Genomic DNA, 26,865 nt, shown 5'->3' on the forward strand with positions numbered 1-26,865 from the left:
TATCGTGTATAAAAAACTATTATAAATAATAAAAAATCCCCATCTTAGAACTACTAATTGTGCTCAATGTTACTTAACTTCAGTGATCTGATGATATTTGTTGTTTTCAATTTGGTATGTATGGTGACGAGATGCGTGAGAATGACGAGAGATCCATGATTTTTGTTCACCCAAAAAAGTGTTCAACGCGCCTAAAGAAGTTTTGAAAATTGTAGTTTTTTGATAATACAGCTATAGTTGATGCACCATGTGAACTTTATGAAAAAATTTGAAACATATGGACCAAATTTATAAAAATTTTCACTTTGTTCCTATTTAATTCATCAAAATTGAATATCCATGAAAGTGTGTCTCAAATGAATAACAAAATTAAAAATAGTCCTGCTATGTGAGAAGTGTGATATAATGATGATATGAATGAAACCTTCGTTCTTTAATTTTCGAATCTGACATTGCCTAAAAAGAATATCAATTGAAGATATTTGGAAAAACTCGACAGGAATTCTTAGAAAGCTATCTCAGGCAACGCGCAGCATTACAGCTAATGCATTGCAAAATTAATTGTATTATTTTTTAATGAATGCAAAATGATTTTAAATATATTCTATTACTAATAACTGTACCATTAAAATTATTACACAACACAACATGTTAAATTGTTATTAAAATTATTTTAATTCTAACAAATAATAAAAAAAATTATTGTTTATTTTAGTGTAAATAATTTATCTGGAATATATTATTATTAATTATAATAAATATTTTTAACATTATTATAATATTTAATAATGTATTATATTTTATATTAATGAAATCAATTGGTTTAAAATTATTTAATCCTATATATATGATTGATTATAATTTTATGTATTATTAACGGACACGGTATTATTAATTAATTCGAAAAAATTAACAACGATATATTAACAAGTTATGGTGGAAATAATGTTTTGCAGGCCAAAAAATAATTTTCCTCTACGATAGATACTAATTAAAAACTATGTAAACAAAAATGAAACATGCTTAGCAAATTTGTCTATCAGAAGTATTTAATTAGAACAGTAAAATCAGAATGACCATTGTATACTTCTGCGAACGTGATGATATCGAAAAATTTCTCAAAAAGTTGGATGTTATTATTACAAGATTTTTATTAAACTTGCAATGTTCGTGTGTATGTATGTATGTGTGAATGAGAAATCATCTAGCTGAAATTTTGCATAGACTTATAGATTGGATGGCAATACATGATTAGGTATATTAAATTAAAATTAAATAAAGATTCTTAAGATGGCGTGCGTTGGTACTTCTTTATTTTTTATGCAATTCTATGATACCAAATAAAAGAGTTTGCTGGGTAGAATACGAATAGCTAATATAAATCGGATATGACAATGAATTTGTATGGTAATTCTGACGTAATATTTTCCCACACTTCCACCATATTTGAAAAATATACGTTTTTAGTTTTAAATTAAAAATATAAAAAAGAAATACTTTATATAGTTGGATAAAAGTATCAGATATTCAAGAAAATGGTATTAAAAAATACAAAATAATTATTTCTATTAGTCATTCTTGAAATTTTAAATTGAGGGTTTCCAGGTTTTACAAATTGGTAATACTACAACTAAGTAAGAAATAGGTAAAATTTTACAAAAGTATGAGTATGAAATAATTATTCATAGAAAAAGTTATTTCCTAATTTTTGTTAGCAGTAAAATGTAATACTTAGTTTTGCATTTTTTATTTAAATTTTTATTTTTAGTTTTTAGAAAAAAGAATTAATATAAAAATATCTCTATTTCATATCATTTTATATCTTAAGCAATAGGTAAACTAAAAGACAGTTTTTGATTATTTGCCTCGCTATATATAGACATCCTAAAAGTATTAATATCATTGAAATAATTTTTTTATTTATTTTTATTTATTAATGTGTATTTATTTATAAGCAATGTTGTTCGATACTTCAATTAGCCAACAAGAATCATAGGTAAGCAAGGTACAATTATGCTTTCACGTGATATAAACTTGAATATAATTTTGCCTCAATGATCAAAACGCCGAATATAAGCTACTGTTCTTTTGAAAAATAAGACGAGAGCTATGAAGTTCGAGGCTTCTTGCATAAATAACTTTGCTTCTATGATCTTTGTATTCCCAAAAAATTATATGCTAAGCTAGTTATTTTATATGGTCAGCGAAATATCCGCGCAAAATTGGTTTTCGCGAACAAGAGTGAATTCACCATAATAAAAATTGTGGGGTTAAAGTTAACTTATGTGTGCAAATTCGACTACACGTAAAAGGTTCCGAACTAAAAAATTCAAATTTTAGAGCTAAAACTGATTTTTCCTGAAAATTTGCGAATGGTTCAGACCAAAACATCTTTCCGAAGAACAGTTCAAAAACTAAATATATATATTGAACTAAAAAATTCAAATTTCATAGCTAAATACGATTTTTCCTGAAAATGTGCAAATGGCTTACACAAAAACATCTTTCCGAAGAACAATTTAAAAACTAAATAGATACATTGAACCAAAAGATTGCAATTTTAGAGCTTAAAATGATTTTTTCTGAGAATTTTCGAATAGCCTACACCAAACCATCTTTCAAAAGAACATAATTCAAAAAAAAAAGATATATCGAACTAAAAAATTCTAATTTTAGAGCTAAAACTGATTTTTCCTGAAAATTTGCGAATGGTTGCAATTTTAGAGCTTAACATCTATTTTTCTGAGAATTTTCGAATCGCTTACACCAAAACATATTTCCTCAATTTAATTAATTCTAATTAAATCCTGGTTTATCGCTTTAAAATTACTCAAGAGTCATAGATCGATATATTGAACGGAATTCTATATATTTCTAATTATTCGATAAATTTTAATATAATTACAAACTGTATATGATTGCATAAAATAATATTACCCGTTTTCTCTTTCTCCTTTGCATAAAGCATTTCTAACGCTCAAACACAGTAACTCAGTCGTTAGTTAACCAATTTTATACAAATTGGTTAAGAGGGTGAGGTTAAATATGGTGGCAATGTGTAGCAACTCGAACGTAATGTTTTATATATAATATGGCTTTTGGCTTCTGGCTCAATGATTTCTTCTATATTGTGGTATGAGAAATTGTATTCATTTATTTTATCGTTTTTTTTTTTAACTTGCATATATAGTATATTTTATGTATTTTTATTATGGAAGGTTTTAAACTCAAAGAGGATAAAATTTTTTAGCAAGCAGAATTTAAAAAATAAAATTTAGTACAAATTTAACGTCAAAGTATTTTTTCTGTATATTAATATTTACAGGAATGCTAAGATTTAAAGTTAAATACTATATAAAATTTTTAATATCGAAATATCAAATTTTGTATTTAGTCACAGAAACGAAGCACTGAAGTTCGAAATCAGGAAATTTTGTGAACTAAATTGAATTATAAGAAATTAAAAGTATACAATTTGCATAAATAAAATGCATTTTATAATAGAGAATATTCTTATTATGTATTTTTTTAAATATTTTTAATTCATTGTTTACACCGTTATAACATAGTCAAAAATATAAATTATTAAAAATGCGTGAATTAACTGTAAAAAATATTTAAAATACATAATCATTTTGAGATGTTTAAACGCAGTCCCTTGACGCTCTCTGTTGATGACGTATTCTATGTGATCTGTCAGTTGGTGACAGTTCAATGTATAATTTACAATTTAAAAAAATGAATTTACAACACAGAATTTACACTCGTTTTTATTAAGTTTTCTAATAAAAAGTCGTAGAATAATATAACTCAATGTAATACCATACAAAATATAAGTAATTAATACCATACAGTATGTCAACGAATTTGACAAGCCAATACTATGACGTTATGTCCGTTTTAAAATTTGAATTTCCGTTTTAGAAATTTTGAATTTCTCTCTCTGAATTTGCACTTTTATTAATTAATTTTAAGTATTTAAAAAGGAATTAATTACTAAAATAAATGTTTAGTTGAAATTTCTAGCCAATAAAGTTAAGGAAAAAATTATTTGAACCAAATTTAAATTTCATGAATATTCCCTATTGCATTTTAAATTAACCGTAAATATACTAAATTCACAATTCGGTTAATAATGGTGAAAATGATTCCAAACTTGTTACTGAGGAGTTTTTGGGTTCGCTGAGTATCTCTAAGGTACCTGGTACCCGAAGGATTCTGTCACGATTTTTGTGTTCAGTGAACCCAAAAACTCTCGAGTAACGAGGTTGAACTGATTATATAAAAAATTTCCCGAAAAATCCACGAGACGACGGGAGTAACGTTTATCCTGTGCAGCAGGTGTCTCGGAGACCAATTCTGACGCGATATTCGTGTTCACCGTTCCCAAAAACTCTCGAATAATTAGTTTCGAATCATTTTCATCACTAAGACAAATTGTGAATTTAGAATATTTACGGTTAATTTAAAATGCAATTATAAAATGCATATCTTTTATGCAAATTGCATATTTTTCATTTCTTATAAATCAATTTAGTTCATAAAATGCCCTGGCGCTCACTCGAATCGAATTCCGAAAACCGCATTGCGACTTACTGTTCAAATTTTTCGAACCATGACCGTTTTTCGTGTTTCGTTTCTGTGACAAATTTTAGAACACTGAACAAATATTTTTCCGTAAATATGAAACTTGAAGAAAAAATTCAAAGAGGATAGACTACATTACATTTTTTTTACAACTTTTCTTATCGTAATTTCGATCTTACCATAAATAGTTTAGTAATTTTAAAAATTACAAAATGTTCTGAATGATGTGCAATTGTCTTGTTGGCATTGTTTACTCACTATATCATTTCGTTCTCCAAATATCATCATTATATCATATACTTATAGTTTAGGAGAACTCGGATGTTTTTTTTTTATCAGATTACTATTTACCTACTTTTCTTCTAATTTTACTTAGACAAGAGAAAAATATATTCCTAAGATGTTTTTTTCAAAAATTTCGGTGACAATTATTATTACTTAACTGGCAGTACTTAAGCATTTGATGACTCGACGATAAATCAGAATCAAACGGTAAAAAAAAATTCATGTATTCGTGATTTTAATGTATTTTGAGCCCTTGAGTCTAATTTAAGAGCATATTTTATTATCTTTGGACCATTATTTATAAAACATCGTCATCTTTTACCAAAGTAATTGATAGGAAAGAAAACATAAAAAGAATACGAAAATTGACAACATTCCTAGGATCACAATCTTATAAATTTTAAGTGTGTTCAACATTTTCCACAAAGTTTCTAGAGGATTTAAAAAATCTAAATCGATCTTTAAATTGACATCGATTCAGTTATCGGGTAGCACAGTAATTGGTGATAATGGCTGACTGTTTATTATTAGTTTTGTTCTAATGATTATGATTATATGTGCCTTTTTAGTTTTTATTTTAAGTTTTTTATAATTCGATGAATATTCAATATCTTTTTGTTCCTCTCACAAAAAGTATTTTGAAGCACATCTAATAAAATCAGCAATCATCGTGGTAGGATGAACTTTATTATACTGTAAAAATGTTTTCCTGTGGAAGATATTGATCGTAAGTATAAATCAATCTCTTAAGAGACACGTAGTTTTAGAGCGTTGGTGAAGGAATGAGAAATAAGGCAATTTGAAGAGTTAAAACGTTAACAGAAAATAAACTAATTGGAATATGGGCCACATTTTTCTGATTTTTGATTTATTAGTAGTAACGCACTGACATTACAATCATATTACAAAAATTGAAAAATGAGGCCCAAAATTAATAAACTTAAATAAATTAGTTCGAAAAAATTAATTTGGCTCATTTTTCTACAGAGAAAAACCATCGATGAATTTATTGGAGGACGCCGAGATATTAAAACATATGCCACATTTGGCAGAGTCATCTTCGTGTGTCTTCTTCATATTTTTAGGGCTATTTTAGCGGCCTCTAATATAAATTAAATTTTGTTTTTCGTGGAGTGCAGAGACGAGCGAGTAAAGTTGTTACACTGTGTGTGGTGTCTATAAGAGTAATTCATACTGATGAGTTGATGACTACTTGGCAGTCGAAATATGCATTGAGGTAAGTGGGGAAAAAATCGAAATCGAAAGAATAAATCATACCCATACCCTTTATTCTAATTCTAATAGTTAACTCTATGACAGCGTCGATTTTTGTATTGGACTACGGACTCGTCTCTTTGTTCAGTATCGGATAAAAATCCATAGTGTCAAAAAGTCGAGAATAATGAATTTAAGCTGTAGAAGTAATAAACAAATTTTGTAGTTGTACCATTATCTCGAAAATGTGAGCTTCTCTATACCTACCTATAATGAGTATGCAGGTAAAAAGTGAGCAGCACAAATTATTATTATTTTTTTTTTTAAATATTATAAAACCATATAATTTTAAACAATAGTGAATACAAAGATAAAGTTTTTTACATACATAAATTTTTTTTAAACTCTCTCTCATTTTCTAGAGCTCATTTTGTAAAAATATATACCTATCGAGAATAGATTCCATTCACATATACCCACACAAAACTCTTTTTTACCGCTCTATATTTAAACAATCCATTGATGCTGAAAGTGAGTAGTTATATATATATATAGGGTATATAAATGTATGATAGATGAGGCGGGACACAGGGGTTTATGAAAATAAATGGGTTTATAACAATTTCAATTAAAATATACTGGTTCTTAGCTAAAGATGAAAAGGAAGAACACAATTTTCCGATATCTGGAGTATTTTTCAAAATAACGAAATTTGAAAATTTTGTTTTGTTTTTTAGCTTTCGAAATTTCGAAAACCAAGCAGGTATCGAAAAATATTATTCTTAGTTTTCGTTTACACTCATGAAGTCATAACAAAATTATTTTTTGTATTTCAAAAAGTTTGATTTGACCCATTGTACCTTCTTTGCTTCAAAAGTACTCAAGAATCCTTGCATCTATACTGAACCTAATGATATTCCTGGCGACACTTAATTTATTCGACTTGAGTGTTGTTTTAAAAAGGGAGGAAGAGAGAGAATTTATCATTCACACAAATAACTAAAGATCGTTCTCTGTGAGATTGATTTTGTGCCTATGCTTTCATTGTGTTCGCAAAAGGCAGAAAGCAGGTCTGTAAGTATCCTCAAATGATATTTCTCAAAGTGTGTCGAAAAGTAAAATGTGTGTCCGAGTAAAAAAGTAGAAAATCTATGACTGGATAAGTACCTTTTTGTAGTAATCAATTACTAAAATTTAATTTTTACAGTGCAAATGCTTTGTTAGTGAAATCATTCACATCCCATTGCCATAAATGCCGGGTTAATTAAGGATAAACGAGCGCCAGGCCAATTTTGGATAAAAGGTTTAATTTTTAAATATATATAAATTTGGAACGAACTCTGAATCAATTCTGAAAATTTCAGAAGAGGTTGCCCAATTATTTAAATAAATAAATGACTTCAAAATTATAGACATGTTTAACATTGGTCTTATAAGAAAATGGTAGATGGATAAAATTTTTTCATAGATTTCTTCAAAAGTTGTCGGTGAAAAAAAAACTATTTAAATTAATTAATTTAAGTTAAAACCTAATAAATGATTGAAAAGAAAAAAAAACCGTTGTGCCCGGCTAATTATAGATGTATGAGCATGGTAGTCGGGTACAGATAAAAAAATTTATTTTATTTTTGAATTATGTTAAAATTTGACAATATATAAGACAAGAAGTTAGAATAAAATTTTCCGATATCTGGAGTAATTTTCAAATTATCGAAAACTGAAAATTTTGTTGAATTATTTACCTTTCGATATTTCGAAAAGAAAGGCAGGTAGCGAAAAATGCTATTCTTATTTTTCGACTGGATTCATGAAGATATAACAAAATTCATCAAAATTGAAAATAAGGCACAAATATTTTCAACCCTGGATCTAAAATTGCCTTTTCACTAGTACCTATCTACCATAAAAAGATTTATTTTGACCTGCACTATAAGTGGCAAAACAATTCAAAGACTTTTGTGACACCCTGTACGCCTAGTAAAATTAATAAAAGCATTTAAAAATAACATATTAAAAAAATATTTTTGCCTTCACACGGTTTAGTATCAAGTTGATTTTTTTCACGATTTAATTTTGCTGAATGTACCCTAAAGCATTGAATACGTAAACTTTCTCGAATACGTTTCTAAAAATATTATTTTACTTTTAAATATTGACAGCAATACAATCTGGCAGGAAGCATAATAGGTGGAGGAGACAGTTAAATCGACCGCAGCGCTTGTTATCTTATAGAATTTGTTATAAATCATACGTTTGATTAAAAATGTAACTAATTTTCAATCGTTTACATGTAGGTGAATGTCATGTTAAAATTATTGAAAAATAACAAAATATATAACAGTAACTTTAAGTAATTCGGTAGTTCTAATTTTTCGCAGACTTTTTATGATGTTATTCCAATAAATAATACAAGTTTGTGACCTCGAGCGACGAACGCAACTTTGCAAAAATCGAAAAAATCCGTGAAAATTTCAGCTTTTTTTTTTTAAATTTTTTCGATTTTACTCTTAAGTGGTTGTTTTTGAAGTACTTTTTAAGATGTTTTTAAAGTGAACTAAATTTGATATAATAGGAGACTAGAATCGTCACTGAAGACTCAATAATTTCCGAGGAAGGTATTTCTCTACTCTAGCGGAAGGTATTTAAATTTACCTCCGTCGGAGTGTGTTAGTGTTGTTCAGGGTCAAAATTCATTCAAACGATATAAGATTACGAAGTTAGAAAAAATGAAAAACTTTGAATGGAATTATCTCGGAAATTATTATGTCTACAGAAACGATTCTAGTCCCATTTTGTAGTAAAAGTCTACTTTAAAAACGTTCTAAAAAGAATTTATCAAAAAACTAGTCCTTTAGGGTTATAAGCGCTAAAATCCAAAATTTTCACGAATTTTTCGATTTTTAACAAAGTTGCGTTCAATGCTTGAGGTCACAAACTTGAGTTATTTATTAAACATCATAAACAAGTCTGCAAAAATCGGAACTACCGGATTTCATGCATATTACTTCGTGCTTTCAGACGACAAGGTTATTGTATTAATAGTTAAACTTGTTTCATTGCTTAGAAAATAGTATTAAATTTTCAATGCAAAACATCATTTATATACAATCCATAGTGGTATATCTCCATGGATACAATTACTTTAATAAAATAGTGTCTCGGTACTTTGGTGACTCCCTGAAATAAAACTCGTGCAATGAGAGATTCAATATATTTTGAAAATACTGGTAATATTCGATATAATTCAATCCATTGTTCTGTGGTTTTATATTAATTAAGCAGAGTCAATTCGAAAAAAGCCTTCCAGCTCAGAATAATGGACTGGGAGATATATTCCCGTCATGACTGAGCCTTTATGTTCAATATTTTTTATGAATTCCAGAAAGTATTTCAACGGATCGAAATTGGAGCAGAGACAAAAAAGAACTTTCAGATTAGAATTTCAGAGGGACATAAAAACAGTTCAAAGCCATTTGCAGACCATGAAACGCGAAATTGGAGTTAGAACAAAATGTTTCCCAAACTTACTCATTTATCCTATCACAAAAAATAGATACACAAAGCTAGATAAAGTTGATGCATCTTGTATTTTGCTGGAAATCGAATTTGTTGAAAGAGAAATGATATTTTGCAGAGCAACTTGTTTTAAGAAAACTATGTCTAAATTTCACATATACAAATATGTGAATCATGTATGGAGATTCTGTGAAATGATTGCGTTTTGAACTATAGCACTTACAGAATTGTTCAATAAGATGTTACCACTCAAATGGGAGAAACATATTGTCCAAAAATGTTACTTCAATAGGTCACGTGTATTTTAAGAACATAATATAAAATTAATATACCTATTTCCGTGAAAATAGCACCACGAAATGCGATTTTTCATCAAATTCAATTCAAAGATTCGTTTGTCCGTCATGTGCCAACGATTTTTTCAACCCAAAATTTTTGTTTGCCTACAATTGAGGAAATTAAAATTTGATGTGAGCCTTTTGTTTCACAAATGTTCATCCACGTTTGTCCACATAAAATAACTGTTGTCCCACCCGTCACAGTAAAGTTATGACCAAAATAAAGTTTTACTACAGCTTTCCCAAGTGTAAATTTTCCTTCATAAATGTATCCATAATTTGGAATATAATCTAATGATCTGATCTAAGCCAATTATGGATTCAAAAAATATTCCATGTTTGGCTTTTATATTCAATGATTTAGTTTTTAGGGTTCCGTAACTGAACGGTAAGCAACGGATTCCGATTACTAAGACTCCGCTCTCCGTTCGTCTGTCCATACGTCCGTCCGTTTGTCAACGTATAATGTCTTATAAACCGCAATAGTAAGGCAGCTGAAATTATGACAAATTTTGAATTTAGATAAAAAGGATTCCGTATCTGGTACGATGATACGGACCTCTCCGTAAGCGAATCCGACCGTTACTTGATCGGTTTTCAAAGTTGTTTCATTTAAGTTGATTGTTAAAATGAAGATTAAATTCATGAAAATATAAAAAAATCCGATCAACGGTGTAACAAAAGTTTACCACAACATTTTTAAATTGTGGAGTAATTTTTAATGTTTTACTAAATTTAAATTTGGGAATGCTGGAAAAATAATTTTTTTTGTTTATAACTTTATTTTGGACAAAGGAATCAAATAACTTAAAAGTGATGACAGAATGAATTCTATTCTTGTGGTCACCTCTTATTGAACAACCGTGTATATCCGTGTATAAGCATATTATTTTCAAAATTTGAACGAACCATAAATAAAATTTCTACTCGCTTGAATTAATTTAAACTAGCAACAAAATTTTTCCAATCATAATTTATTGATAATAATTTTCCAATCAAATACACTCCTGTTTCTTATATATAGTGAATCGATCGACTAGTTTAAAAAAAAAACTAAGCTAAACGAGCGAGGAACGCGATCGTTTGAGAAATATCTTACAGTTACTAGTTTACTTTTTTTTTCTAGTTGATGTGTTATGTTGATAGTTTACAAAACGTGGAATTTCTCTGTCTAGTTACTTGCCTAGACTGATGTGGTTTCACAATTACCTCCCCCACCGATATACACATACACGGATAATCGTGTATTATAGTGAGCTTTTTAAAGCTTGAGTAAGTAATAGTTAGTACCTTTATAGCATATTAAAACAAGTTTGATAAAATAAATATTATTTTAAATTCTATCTTTAGAGATATAAAAGCTTTTTTACCATCGTAGTTATGAGACATTCCGTAGAAGAAAAACAAACTACACCATACATTTTGAAGATAATGAGACAACTTTAATAGAAAATTGAAAAATTTGACCTGTATTTGTTTTTAGTCCGTGGAACAGAAGCTTTTATGAAAAATGATCAATTCCAAACTTTCTTTCTACGACCTTTTTTCAAATGGGCTACGTTTTAAAATGAGCATGATAACGTCTGACACCATGACCACTTGATAACATTAATAAATTATTAAACAATTCAGTAAAAGTGACCTATGTATGTAAAAACAAAAATACTTGAGTACGGCGTGTTCAAGGGGATAGATAAGCACATCGGTGCAATATTTTTGTCGGGAAAAATATTTTATTGTTAAATAATTATTAATGTAAGCTAGTGGTCGGAGTGTCCTACAAATTCCCTGCTGTGTTTTTTAAGAACGATTGCCTAAATATGACGTTACCATGCTCATTTGAAAACGCAGCACTTTAGAGAAAAAGTCGTAAGAAGAAAGTTTGGTAGATTCGTCAGAAAGAAGCTTCTTTCGAAGTTTCAAGTATGTATTAATCATTTAACAAAAAGTGTGCTGTCCCGTGCTCTATAAGTAATTCCCTAATCATTCCCTAACCATTATGCAAAGTATAGAAACAATTTTCACTTATATGGATTACATTTTTGGATGAACAAAATTGATTTTGAAAACCACATTAATTTTAAGCATGCGCACAATCACGTTTGAAAACATGAAACAATGTTTGGAAGGCAGGTTAAGGCAGTATTCGCTTCTAGAAATTTGAAAGAATCGACTGCTTTTGCATATTTTCAAAGTTTAGACACTAAACAATATGCCCTTATACGCATTTTTCAAAATTGGAACTCTCCAGAAGATCTTCACCGGCCTGTAAGTTGACGAAGTAGTTGGGCTAGAAAAATTGACTTGTCTCATAGTAAATTACCATGCTAATTTTTGTGCGGTAGATAAATTTGGCGGGCCACGGTGATAATTAGTCGTACGGGAAGTCGTAATTTGTCGGATGGAAAACGGTGCAAAAAGAGTAAGATACGTATCCTACATGAGTGAAGAAAAAATATTAATAACTTTTGATTATTTGGGATGTGAAAAAACTATTTTTAAACTTGCGCAACGGTATAGCAAGTTTTTTATGTGAATCGTAATTTTAGAAATTAAGTTCTTGAGTTATAAAATCGATTAAATGGTTTTAAAAGATATAATTTGTATTAAAATAAAACCTAAGAAAATTTATTTCTTGCATTTATTATATAATATATGCAAGAGCTGGGTCCATCCTAAGAGGAAGTTTAGAAAAATTGGTTTTAAAATTTTCGATATTTCCTAGAACCTACTGTCATTATAACATGCTTGGCTAAATATATATTTTTTTTTCTTCATTTTTTAAAGAAACCTCCCCTTGTCATTGACTTTTGTTTTCTTATGATGAGAGAGCACATGAAAAGAAAATTTCTTCTTCTTTTCAATAAAATAATTTCTTGGCTGATTTTTCTTTTTTTCTTTTGTATTATTCCTTGAACATTCTTCTATATAGTTACTGTTTTAACTTTGTTAACAATAATAAAACGGGCTATTTCTATCTATCTATATATTTGTTCTCTTGCTATTTATACCATGTATATGAAATATACCAAGGTATACTAAATTTAGTCCCAAGTTTGTAACGCTTAAAAATATTGATGATATGAACAAAATTTTGGTTCATAAAATCATCTAATTAGTCCATTTCCGGTTGTCTGTCTGTCTGTCGTCTGCCGTCTGTCCGTCTGTCATCACGATTACTCAAAAACGAAAAGAGATACCAAGCTGAAATTTTTACAGCCTACCCAGTACGTAAAAAATGTGATCGAGTTCGTAAATGAGCAACATAGGTCAATTGGTTCTTGCGTACGTAGGACCCATCTTGTAAACCGTTAGAAATAGAACAAAAGTTTAAATGTAAAAAATACTCCTTATAAATAAATAACCAACTTTTGTTTGAAACATTATTTCGTAAACATCACTGTTTACCCGTGAGGGCGCAAATTATGCGCAAATTGCATAGTATGTATTAAATGGGAATATCAGTTATATATAACTGATATATGTATGTATGTGTAATGCGACAGAATAATCAACACTGTCTATACACGGTATTTCAACAATTAACTCACTCAATTGTTTGTTTTCTCTTGGTGTATTTTATCTTGGAAACAAAAAAAAAAAAAAAAACTTGAACAATTTTCTCTCAATAGCAGAGACACCATTTTAACACAATCAAGTGTAAAAACAACAAACTGCATTTTATACTAAGAAGAGATAAATGTAAAGATTGTAATGTTCGTCGTTTTAATATTGGTAAACTTGGTACTAAAATGTTATTTTAATTTCTGTATAAAGAATTTCAAATTTGTACGTACAGAAGATTTTAATCTATATCTGAGAAACTTATCGAACGAGCAGGGCTGGATTAATGCATGGGCACGACTGGGTCTAGTTCCAGGACCTCGAGTGTTCCGGAGGACCCCAATAATCAAATGAAAATAAAATTTTAACCAAAATCAATCAGCAAATGGCACAATTTTTATTTTTTAGAATTATTTATGTAGTAGAGTGAGCTTTTCATTGAGCTCAAAACTTAGGTCGAGTTTAATGTCTACGTAAAATGTGCACCTACACACGTAAATTTTTTATCGATAACTTGAAAAGCACCTAGTAGACAGCAATTTTAACGTAAAACTATAAAAATCGTATTCAGTTTAAGATCAGAACAATAGTTTTGAGATATCCTCGTAAATTCTGAACGAAAAAATTTTATTTCGGAAATATTATTCTGAATAAGTATTTCTCGAAAAATAGAAATTTGAGATACCGGCTGAAGAAAATTCTTCGATATATTACTCTTATGATTTAAACATTGAACTGTTCATATTTTATGAACACAATTGTTTACTTGTATTATATTTTTAATTTAAGTTTAACAGTATTCACATTTCAATTACCAGTTAGTACATAAATGACGTAGAAATAAGCTACCCATTCTCAGTAATTACACCTAGAAGTTTCTTGGAAGTTCTAATCATAATAATTATAGTTTGAAATCAAATTAATAAAAATAAACTAGTAAATGGTGTTTTTATAATCTTATAATATATTTTTGAAAGTAATTTTTATAGTTGTGTAAGTTTCTAGTGTATATATTTTAAGATTACGATTCAATCGAGATATTTGATGCTTGGCTAACTTGACAGCTAACTTAGCAAAACAGCATTATATCTTCACTCCAAAACAATTTTTGATAGAGCCATAATAAGCCGCTATTTAACCGTAAATCCACCGGGGAAACAAAAAATTTTTCCCCTGATTTATTTACTGTTAAATAGAAGCTAATAATTGGCCAATTTCCAATTAAATCGGGAAAAGCTGCTTTGCGAACTTGACATACATTCAAAAAATGTTCTTATGGGTAACGAGGTATTAAATTGCATATAATAACCGAATATCGTATTGATTGTCGTATAATAACCGAATATCGTATTGAGTGATATTGAAATTTTTTTGTCTGTCTACCCGTCTGTCATAACTTAAAAACGAAAAGAGATAGCAATCTGAAATTTTTATAGGGCGTAAAAAGTGAGTTTGAGTTTGCAAATGAGTAAACATAGGGGCCTTGGGTCCGTAGGACTCATCTTGTAAACCATTCAGATAGAACAAAATTTAAAATATAAAAAATGTTCCTCATAAAAATATAAAAAACTTTTGTTTGAAACAGTTTTTCCCATGAGGGAGCAAATTAGGGCCAAATTTTGTTGCAGATTTTCTCCAAAACTATAAAAGATAGAGATTGAAAATTTGTAGGTAGCCTCAACTCGTGAGTCTTGCGGAAGATTTTTGAAAAACAAAAAAAATCCAGGTAATACATACTTGGAAAAATTTTCGGCATTTTCATAACTAGAACAAATGAAAGGCCGCTATAAATGTGTTTGTTTTCCAAACTTTTCAAATTTATTTATAGCAAGCACTGATATTCAACATTGTCATTACAGCGTACTTAATTAACTCAGTTAATTGTTTATTTTCACTTGTTTTAAATACAATTGCTACGAAATATTTTTAAGTCAAAATTAACTTATTAGTAAGCTAATTTTTTCTTATCAAAGGACCCATTCTAGCACACGAAGTCATCATTTTATTGTTTCTTGTGTACATAATTTATAACGCTTCTAAAAATTATTATATAATTAACCCTTTTTTAATAACAAATTAACTGTCAATTATTTTTATGATGTTATGAGTAAAAACCTATTAGAGTAAACATGGTAATAATTAATACATGGAATAAAAAAAATATTTACCAATCCCAAATGGATCATTAAAAAACAGTGAGTAGTCCATAGACACACAGGACACAAAGGTTTGAATAAATAATTTATTTAAATATCTAATAATCATCTAAATTTCCCCTATGACACATTTTTTATTTTTTGGTATAAATATAATAATTATATTTAATTTTTTTATAATATTTTTTTGTAAAAATAATTCGTTTATTTAATCAAGAGTTGAATATAGAAAGTACATTAGGGAGTCCGACTTTCAGTTAAAGGCATCTTTTAAAAATTATAAAAAAATTGAAATGGAGAGAAAGGTCACATAATGAGCTTTGCTAGTTAACTGATGGTTATACGATCGAAAAGATAATAGTTCAAAAAGTTCTTTGAACAGGAACTGTCGAGAATGAAACCTGTCTCAGTTAAGTCAATTGTTGATATTTTTTACAAAAACTGGCAAAAATTTGGTTTTATATAGACGAAGACTATAATATTCATGAAGTGGGTTACAATTATTTAATCATATCCTTGTAAGACTTGCGTCATTGTCTAGTAAGAATTTCCAAATTGTTTAGAATTATTCGGTCTTTTATTACTAGATCCTTATATATTATAAAGATGAAAGAAAGTATGTTTGTTTGTTTGCTGCGCTTTTACGCAAAATTTACGGAATGGATTTGATTGAAACTTGGCAGTTATATAGCTTCTGTATCAGAATAACACATAAGCTATAATTAAATAAGAGATATTTTAAACAAAAATTATATTTATTGTTTTGACATTTCATAAAACAGGGAGATGGAGATACAATTTATGGACATCTGTTCAACCAAGATTATCAGGTATACATCTTACGTTTATAAAAAAAATGAGAATGAAAATTGATTATTTGATACAGATACATTTTTTATCTGTGTAAAAAAATCGAAGAAGTGTACGTTTGATTTTTGAAAATTCATTGAAAAGAAATAATTTAAAAGAAATATTTATTTTTACATAATACAAAAAAAATTGTTTGTTTAACAGTTAGTTTTTATTCCATTTTCTCTTTATTTATTTCCGTTTCTGAAAGCAATAGTTAATATGTTTCTAAACAAACTAATTTTATTGTAAGAAGTATGTCTGATAACCTCGGTTGAACAGATGTTTATAAATTGTGTCTCCTTTACTCTGTTTGTTTCAAATTATTTAATTTTCCTTTAAATGATCTTTGCCAGTTATTTAAGGACAAAAATACTGACGAAGCCGGAGATAAATGTTATCAATATTTGTTTGATGGTATTACAAAAAAGTTTTAGGTTGTTATGAAATAATTTAACAGGCAACTGTCTTGTCTTTTTTTACAAGCTCTTATGTATTTGTTTTTGGAGGAAAATGTCAGTTTTTAAGCTTCCTTAAGTTACTTCCTGTAACCTTTGGTAAAAATATATAATTGAAAGGTCCAATCCAAGCGTTTAAGAAAAATCGAACGTCGACCAACAATGATTGTGAAAGCTACCGCGTACTAATTACAGAATACGAGTGATAATAACAATCAGTAAATGAACTCACCAAGCACTGCTGATGAAAGCAAAGTATTCAATAATACTTCCAACGCCTCAAAAACATCTGAAAAAAAAGAAAAAAACACTTTTAGTATGCAAAATTGGAATTTGGATTACTTTGGTACGTAATCCTTATAAAAAAAATATACCAAAAAAGGTTTGTTAATTACCGTTTGTCATTTTGTTCTTCATCATGACGAATATAATGAAATGCATTATGAACGAATACAAAAACAAAACCAACGCCCTTTTTTTAGTTACCTCTTTAATGATGGAAAATGGTGAGTTCACATAAAAAAAATAAGTAGAGTTACATTTTTAAAATAGATTAGTTCAAGCAATCAAAGAATTGAGTTTCGAATGCAAATATTCTTTGTTTATAATTTTTTTTGTTCTCCCTGTCATTTGTGATCAATATCAGTTTGACCTTGAACATTAGAGAACTCATGAAATAAGGTATCCTATAATTGATCGAAAAAAACTTTTTATTGGGAAATTATGTGTTATAAGATAAGAATTGGAAAACTTTTCTATAAAAAATTTGCCCATATCGAACAGTTTTTGCTTTCAAACATTAGAAGCGATAGAGAAAAACCTTGAATTACAAAGTGATCTTTTAATAAATTTTTTGGAAATAAAAAAACAAAAACTCTGAAAAGAAATATGTTCACCGGTATTATTAATATTAATTGGAAAACTTTCACATGCATGACATTCTAAAATTCCATGAATTATTACATTTCACAAAAGCATTAGTAAAAAATATCCTAACAAATGCAAGAAACCGCATTTCTCTAGCATGAATAGAAGAAGGTAGTTTTTCCAATTTCTGGGAATTGCCAGGTGAGTATTGAAAGTATTCTGTTAGTTTGACTATATTTCGGGTCAATTGATGAAAATTCCGCCTTTCTAACGTGTATGGAATAGAAAAATGTAGATTTGGGGAGAGTTTATACGATTTTCCGGGGAGCTGAAGTGAAAAAGTTGAAGTTTTCCGTAAGTTTCAAACAAATCCGCGCATACATAGATGAGTCAGTGTGTCAGTGAGTTAGCTTCACTTGGGGCAATATATATTTTATTAGATATAAGGCTTCGTATACCCATACACCGATTTTCATGACAAAATTAGCATTTTTTAGTTTTTCATAATTGAAAGTTTAGTTTTTCATAATAGTATCTTAAAAAATGCGACCCATCTGTATGAATGTGTAAAATTTCAAATCGATATTCCTATATCCGAAAATTTGAGAGTGTCGCCATCTTAAATGCGACACTCTGTGTATGTGGCAAGTTCCGTATATAATATATACGTGGCATATTAGTTATATGTATTTTTATTTGCTCGAACATACTATATATATCATCCATAATAAACGGTAATAATAAAACATGATGTCGTTAAAAGGTCTCTACTCATATCATTTAAATTACATTTACAAATAATTACATTTAAATATTTAAATTAAATTAATTAAATTTCAATGTAGAGTATAATATATATTTGTATATATCTGGTAACGTATCGTAGGAATATTTAATTTGAATTATTTTTATTTTTTATTTATTTATTTTAAATTTTATTTTATTTATTTATTTAATCAATGAATTACATATTAACAATAACATGATGTTGTTAGAGCTAAATATTCTGATGCTGTTACTACAATGAATAGAACACATTATTACTAAATGTTCCCATTTATGTGTAGATACAGGAATTGGGATGGTGATTCATTATGGATTGAAAAGAGATAGACATGTGGCAAATAACATTTTATAATAAATTTAATTTTGTTAATGTAAATTATTTGAAATATTTTGTTTTTAAAGCGGATTCAATTATAACACCTATGTAAAACTATAATTTTGAAAATTTCGAAGCTATTTTTGATATCCAATCAATAATTTTATATCAGAACAAAAAAATAGCCTTAATTTGAATAAATAGAAAATTAAAACAAGTTTCTTCTAATACAAAATCTGTCTTGACTTAGAATTTCGATTGGATTTGAAAAAGATAATAAATAATTGAACAATTTTTTACTTTGTTTTTAACATAAACTCAGTTTCACACAAAATTCCTGCGAAATATGGTTCTCGACATATCAGCTTCTTAGGGCTCAAATTCAATCAACTCACATAAAATTACTAAAATGATTTTATCATTTATTTTACTTTTTTCGACGGAGTTCCTTTAAATAATCATAGAAATTCGATAAATATTTTTTCTTTTTCTTTTTTCGAGAGAAATTTTGGAGATAATAACTTCACAGGGCTAAAATATAAACTTTGAATAGAAATAAATAGGAACCTGAACTAAATCAGAAAACTTGGAAAGCTGGATTAGTGTTTTCTCTTTTGATCTAGAAACTTTTATGGTAAAAAATTTAGGTAATTTCTTTGATAATAAATGATGACTTTTCATCTGTGCTCTAGTTTTTTGAAAAAGCTCGTTCTAAGTTTCGCTTTTGATCTAGAAACTTTTATGGTAAAAAATTTAGGTAATTTCTTTGATAAGAAATTATGACTTTTCATCTGTGCTCTAGTTTTTTGAAAAAGCTCGTTCTAAGTTTATTTAAAGGTCCTCAATTTTTATTTACAAGCCATCCACAAAACAACGCAAAAAAAACTTTTTGAATAATACCAGCATCAACAGCAGAGCCCATATTACCACATACAAACGATAATGACTGACAACAAACAGTACACAATGCCTAAATAACAATTTAACCCCCTTTCCAATCTCATTACTCTCGTAATAAAATTTGTTTGTAACAAAAAAGAATACCAAAAATAACATTTCATTAACAAACAACAGAAAAAGTAATAGAATTCATTCGACAAATAACCATTTAGATACGAAAAAAAATAATTTTTATCCACCAGCATAAAATTTTCAAATTAATGGAAATTCGTAGGCGGAGATGACGGTCTATTACCAGGCATAGTATTTGACAGTCATATTTATGTCTAACAATATTTTCCTTTTCAAAACTTTCCATAGTCCGGGACTTCTCTCGCAAGTGGCCAAAAATGCAATAATGATTTCGGCAAGCACACACATGGTTTCAAGACGACAAAGTATCGGGAAAAATGATACATTATTTAATCAATTGTTCTTGGAAATATATGTGAATTACGCGCGTTTTGTAGATGGAGGCTATACACAAGAAAGTATTCTGCACCGACCGACACTTTTTTTAAATTTTTTTATATTTAAATAATAATATTATTTTTCAATGAAGCCGTGGTCTTGTGCTTACGGTCTTCATCAAGAAAATCACCAGGTCGAAGCTCATCCACATAGATTTAAACATAAAATAAAAAAGATATAAATTATATCAAACAGCATAGCATAGATCCACCAGCCATAGCCCACGACACCTTTCAAAAATTTATTTGAATACCTTTCTCAACAGTTTTTCATAGATTTTAAAGTATCCGTGCATTTAGCTAAAAACTGGGTATTTCCCATAAAAAACAAGATCCGGGCTATGCAAATTTTTGCAGTGGAAAAAGTTGTCAAGAATTATTTTGAAAATAGGAATTAATTTCCCTGTTCTGAAATGAAAAATAGTACGCCTAGCCCCAGACCTATTCTTTCTAGATATAAAATACACAATGGAAATAAATTTTTCCTTAAAAAATGCGACAAATACTTCGACTACTACCATCCCTCCCCTCACAAAGTTAATACCACAAATGAAAAGAATGGTCTTTCGTTCTTAAAATACATTTTACATTTACATCTTATTTGTATGTAACATAAAAAAAAGTTTTGTGGAAAACCCTTTTCATTGTCAAATAGAAAATTAGTGGAAAAAAGGGTCAATGATATTTATTTTACATACATGTGAATGTTTGTGTACCTTCGCGTTGGCATGCGGTGCGCGGTGCATTGAACAATGTTAAGCTACTTTATTTTAATAATAAAATATATTTCATTATCTTTTACGTTTGTATAGACTTTATTTTTTTAAAAAGATCCCGTACCGAGAGGTGTAGATAGGCAAGCAAAGGCTCAAGTGTAACAAAAAATTGGGGCTCAAACGAAACTTTTATCAAGTAAAGGCAATAATTATAAAATTATCTTTTCACCCAGCACGGCAGTGGTCACATTATCTGAGGCACTATCAACAGACTTATTTGGGCCAAACTACTTCTTAAAAGTGGCTAAAAAGTTTATCAATTTTTGGTTTAATATCTTCTCTTTCCTAGCTCTGTTTGCGCTTAAACGTACCACTAGAAAATATTTTTGAGGCAATAAATATTTAATTTATTTAACGGATTATTTTTATGAACCATTTCCTTAATGCTTTAACCTGTTAAATCTGATGACCAATTTTTCAAATTGGAGAAACAACACTGCACAAATGACTGAAAAAATACAGGAGAATTATCCACAAGTTTTTCGCACCACTTCCTTGGAAACTCTCCTACATTCTTTCAAATAGGTTGACATGATTGAAGTCGTGTTGAAACCTATTTTATTTACATTTCGGAAGAATTTTTAGGTAGTTCAATAGGAGGTTTACTGGCAAAAACATTTGCCCCTACATTTACCTCGTAATATAATGATTTCAATTTTTTTCTTAAATCCGTGCACCATTTATGCCAATACAAAACTGAAAGAGCTTAATAAATCCCATATGGGTTAGTTATTTAACTTAAATCTACAACTGATTCGAAAAACGGTTACAACAAACAGATTAAGCAAATGTCGGCGAAGGGACATTTGCTTAATCTGCCTGTCTCGTCCCGAAATTTATATATATTTCAACGCTATTTATCAGTTTTGTTTCTGTTTGGTATCTTTTATCGACAGTATAAAGGGGGCTGGATCAAATTTGCATAAACAAAATAAGGCGTTCAATTGTTATAAGTCGAAGTAAACGTGAATGAGAATTAACACAGGAAGCTTTAAATATCTTTCGAAGTAATCCTTACAATTGATGTGAGTGGCATACAAAGATATTTATCAGGCATTCAATTAGTTTTTTATAATTCAAATTGAGAAATCCCGATCAGGATAACTATACCCAATTTCGAGTTAATCTGACGTTTTGAAGGTTGTCAAAATCATGTTCAAAGTTTCCGTTACATACTTACATAACGTACATACGTACAAGGCTAACAATAAAAGCGTGTTAAAAAGAATTTCCCAATCCTTTCAATACTCGCAAACTTCTTCGAATTTTTGTACGTATTGTGCTATTATTTGTACTTTATGTACATGAAATCGTCGTAAAATAAAACTTGGATATAAAAAAGCAACAAATCTGATTTCCATAAATAATAAAAAAACACTTTGGTCTGAATATTCTTTGAACAAAGAAGATTTTTTAGCGACAAATGAGAAATGTCAGTTCTCTTATGTACAAAAATTGAATTCTGTATTAATCAAATTTTTTTCAATCCCCAGTGCAAATAAGTTCAGATAGTACACCAGATAAGACAAGAAGTTAAATAAACTAACCAAAATGTATGACCGCAGACGTATTCAAAAATAGAGTGAGTTGGTGACTTACTGTCGTCGACCCCCAACAACGAACAAGCGATCACAAAACTATACAATCCTACACATTAAAAATGAACTAAATCGATCTATCTGTAAATATATATTGACGTGGTTCAAGTTAAAATAGCATGACTTCTAATGGTAGATAACGATAAAAAAATTTCAAATAATTTCTTAGTACACTTATTACCGGGGAAGCGTCCTTTTTTAGATACAGGTTTTGAAATTTTGGAAGAAAAAGGATATTATTTGTGAAAATAACATCATAACGTCTAGTTAGAAAAAAATGGAAAGTTGACATTATGAGCTAAGGATCGTTAAGACTTATAAAGTAATGGCGATATATTACGAAAATCAGCGGTAAATATATGGGTTACCATGTTTCGAAAAAAAAATCTAACTTTATTGCAAATACAATAACATTATGCTTGGGACTTTGTGTGGTAAATTTTTGGCAAGTACTAGTTTTGGCAATATTCTCAATGATTTTCGTTTTTTTAACCCGAACTAAAAAAACGGGTGTTATGTTTGACCGCTATGTTGTATGCCTGTCTGTGTGTCTGTCTGTCTATGACATCATGACATCGTAGCACCTAAACCGGTTTTGATTTTTTTTATTTTGTTTGAAAAGTAATTTAATGGAGAGTGTTCTTAGCTAAGTTTCAAGTGCGAATTAAGGGTTTCGTATCCGAAAAAAACTAAAAATTGGCGATGATCTTCCAAATCGGATTAGTAAGAAAAGGCTTTAAGGAAAAAGGAAATTCAAAGGAGAGTGCTCTTAGATATGTTTCAAATGCGAGTTTAGGGTAGCCGAAAAGTTTGTCGGGGTTTTTTTAAATTTTATAAATTTCACTTGTTTTTAAACATTTTTAGCTACAAGTATATAGAAATGGGCGCAATTTTTGGACCTAAGGGTTTGAAAAGTTATTCATAATTTTAATGTTATCAACCATAGAAAATCAAGAAAGAGACAACATAAAAATTTATCTCACATCTTTTGTAGCAAGGGAATGAAGACAAAATTTATGAGCCGTGGAACGACTGATGAGCCCGTGTAGCATAGTAGAATTTAATTCCGGTTGATATTTTCCTAAATGGCAACAATTTCAAAAATACCAGTCACGTTAAAAATTCTGCCAAATTATTGTTCAGCTTAGATCTCATTGTGTCAAAAATATTTGATGCAAAAAAATTATATATCTTATTATTTCAGTTTTAATGTACAGCTGTGTACATTATGTTTTTTAAGGTTTTCTCATTTCATGCATACATTAAATTTTTCTCAACCATACCCATAATAAATAATACATATTATTAACAAGGTCATTTTGTTAAAAAGTTAACTATCAAAAGTCACGCATTTTTTGTTGTGCTGTTATAGCTCGCACGATGTTCATTCACTTGCTAACACAAAATATTTTTTTATTTAATATTGTGCACATAGTTACTAAGTTCTTAACAACAGAGAGAATGGAGAAAAACATGTACACGATAAGTTTTGTGCTTTAATACGGTCGTGACAACAGAAACTTCATCACACAACTACGCATAAAACGTATTAGTTTGTTCTTTTTGTTTCAATGTTGTAGGTACATTGAGTGTAAGTAGAAAAAGAAGATAACATTACAGTGTAAGAAGAATATTTCTCACTACTTACACTCACTGAAAATAGTGTATACACTTTTATAGAAAAATAACATGCGTGTTATATTTATCATATTTATAATTGCTTGAAAAATACCTACAGATTTCTTAAGCTTGAAACAGATTCTATAGATATTTATATGAAAATACTAGATTGATTCCCGCCCGCTTCACTGGGCTAAAAAGTAAAAACCACCGCTTTATAGCCTCCACCCTCTCTTGATGTACACAGTTTTCAATTTTGTTAAATGTAAAATAGTCATAATTCATTGAGTATATCAGAATAGTTGGCCATAATTTGTTTGACATTTACTATTTTAAATTTTTACAGTATTCTTTTATTTATGGTTCAAAATCATGACCATAAATCTGCTCCATCTTTAATCATCATTTTGATCCAAAAATTAAAGATTTCTGTAAAAATTTAAAAAATGGTAAATGTCAAATTAATTTGAATTTTTTTATTTTTTTTAAAATATATCTTTATAAGTTATAGTTCATGTGTTATTCTGATATATCAGCTATATTGCTGTAAAACCATTCGCAAGTTTAGCGTGAAAGCGTAACAAACATACAAACAAACGAACATGCACTTTCACATTTATAATATATAGGGATTAATTTGTTTATTGTAAGATGTGACTATGAAGTGTATATATATATATATATTATATATATATATATATATATATATATATATATATATATATATATATATATATATATATATATATATATATATATATATATTTATTTATTTATTTTTTTTTTTTTTTTTTTTGGGGCGGCATTTTTCACAGTGCCCAAGGCCCAATATTTTGTCAATTTAATACCCGTGTTTGTCGTATTTAAATGAAGATTTTTAAATATGGCTGTCAAAAACTTTCAAAAATCGTATTACCATAATAATTGTATGTCGAAACTTTATTCACTTTATGAAAAATTTTTTTTTTTGGGGGGCAGCATTTTTCACAGTGCTCAAGGGCGTCAAAAACGTTAACAAATTTAAGTTGTTTTTTGTGATTCTTTTAAGAAGATGGGAAGATTTTCACGATTTTACTATCGTAAGTATGAGGCAATGAAACAATTGCGACTGAAAAAGTTGAATAAAGTTGTAGTCACTAATGAGTTTACAAATTTATTATGGCTTAAATGTTTCATTAAATTATATTCGCTTATTTACAACAAATTTCATAATATTTTCGTTTTATACCATCAAAAGCTGATGATCATTAATGCCTTAGACTATTATAAACGTCAATATTGTCTCACTTGTCTCAGTATTGTCAAACCATAACCAAGTACATTTAGAAGTGAGTTATTTATTGATTATTCTTTTAAATTTAACTGCCACTACAATTCCAACCAAAATTTGAGTAACGATAGCAATAATAAATAAATAAATTTAGAGCTCCCAAAAAGAAAAAAGAAAAAAAATTCCATTGAGTTGATGAACAGTGACAGTGGCCAGTAACTGTTCCCTTATTAAATTTATAAAAAAATGTAACAATATATAAGTGATAACAGATCAGTTACCTCAAAGATTTATTTATACAACACCCTTTACAACCAGCAGCTTCTATTTATTACCAGTAAATTAGCTATTAATAATATTATATTAGCTAATTAAGCAGAAATGGTAATTATCATGTTTATATACCAATTAATTACGCTAAAATTATCTCTCTGTTAATACAATAATACATTAGTTCCAAAAAAATTTAAATTATCAAAAAGAGTTTTTTTTTTAAATTGTTGGAAATAATTTATTTATTTATTTATCAAATAGGAAGGTGGGAAGTCACTAACAGACAAATTGTTTAGTGAATACTTTTAAATATGTATGGGGTTGCCTATAAGGCATCGTGTTCCGTTTTTAAGTAGATATGCAATGATTGAATAATACTAGTGATTTCAAAAAACCTTAATTAATACATTTTTTGATTAACAAAGTTTCCAAAAATCACAAAAAATTCCTAGGTCATCGGGCTTTTAATTATTATTTTATCGTTCAGAGTTAATTGAAAAAATTATGAATCATATAAGTTATCCTTTTCTTTAGAGTGTGATAAGAAACTAACTGAAATATTTAGACAGTCTTGCAGTTTATAATAATAAAATATTGAATAGCGATATCTATATTATCAAATTTATAAGCATAACTTGCACACAATATATTATATATTTTTGTAGTTGCGTGGTATTGTAAAGCCAAAAATAACTCGTCACTTGACTTCAAAGCATGTATTTGGTTTTTATGTATGTACCGTGTATATAAATCAAGACTTTTACAATACTATAGTTTTACAATACTTAAGTGTATGCAAACGAACAAATGTGCGTTAGCATTTTACGCATAAAAGAATCGAATACCCTTGAATTAATGAAGATTCGTTTATGAAAAAACTTGAAAAATCTATAGGAATAGTGTAGGTATACTTGATAAAGAAATTCACATCATGGAATCAGGTAGTTTAAATATTATTATACAAGTATGTTCAGTAACACCT

The 26,865-nt window shown here is 28.6% G+C and overlaps 1 protein-coding gene across 1 annotated transcript in view; it reads right to left on the bottom strand.

The window, feature by feature from the left end:
• Positions 1 to 26,865, bottom strand: part of LOC123301245 (sialoadhesin-like) — a 333,059-nt gene that overhangs the window by 152,598 nt on the left and 153,596 nt on the right. Inside the window, exon 3 of the mRNA XM_044883980.1 lies at positions 17,201 to 17,257. The gene's annotated coding sequence lies outside the window, so the exon portion shown is untranslated. The remainder of the gene's footprint in view (positions 1 to 17,200; positions 17,258 to 26,865) is intronic.

This window comes from Chrysoperla carnea, chromosome 5, assembly GCF_905475395.1.
Source record: "Chrysoperla carnea chromosome 5, inChrCarn1.1, whole genome shotgun sequence".
Taxonomy (NCBI): Eukaryota; Metazoa; Arthropoda; class Insecta; order Neuroptera; family Chrysopidae; genus Chrysoperla; species Chrysoperla carnea.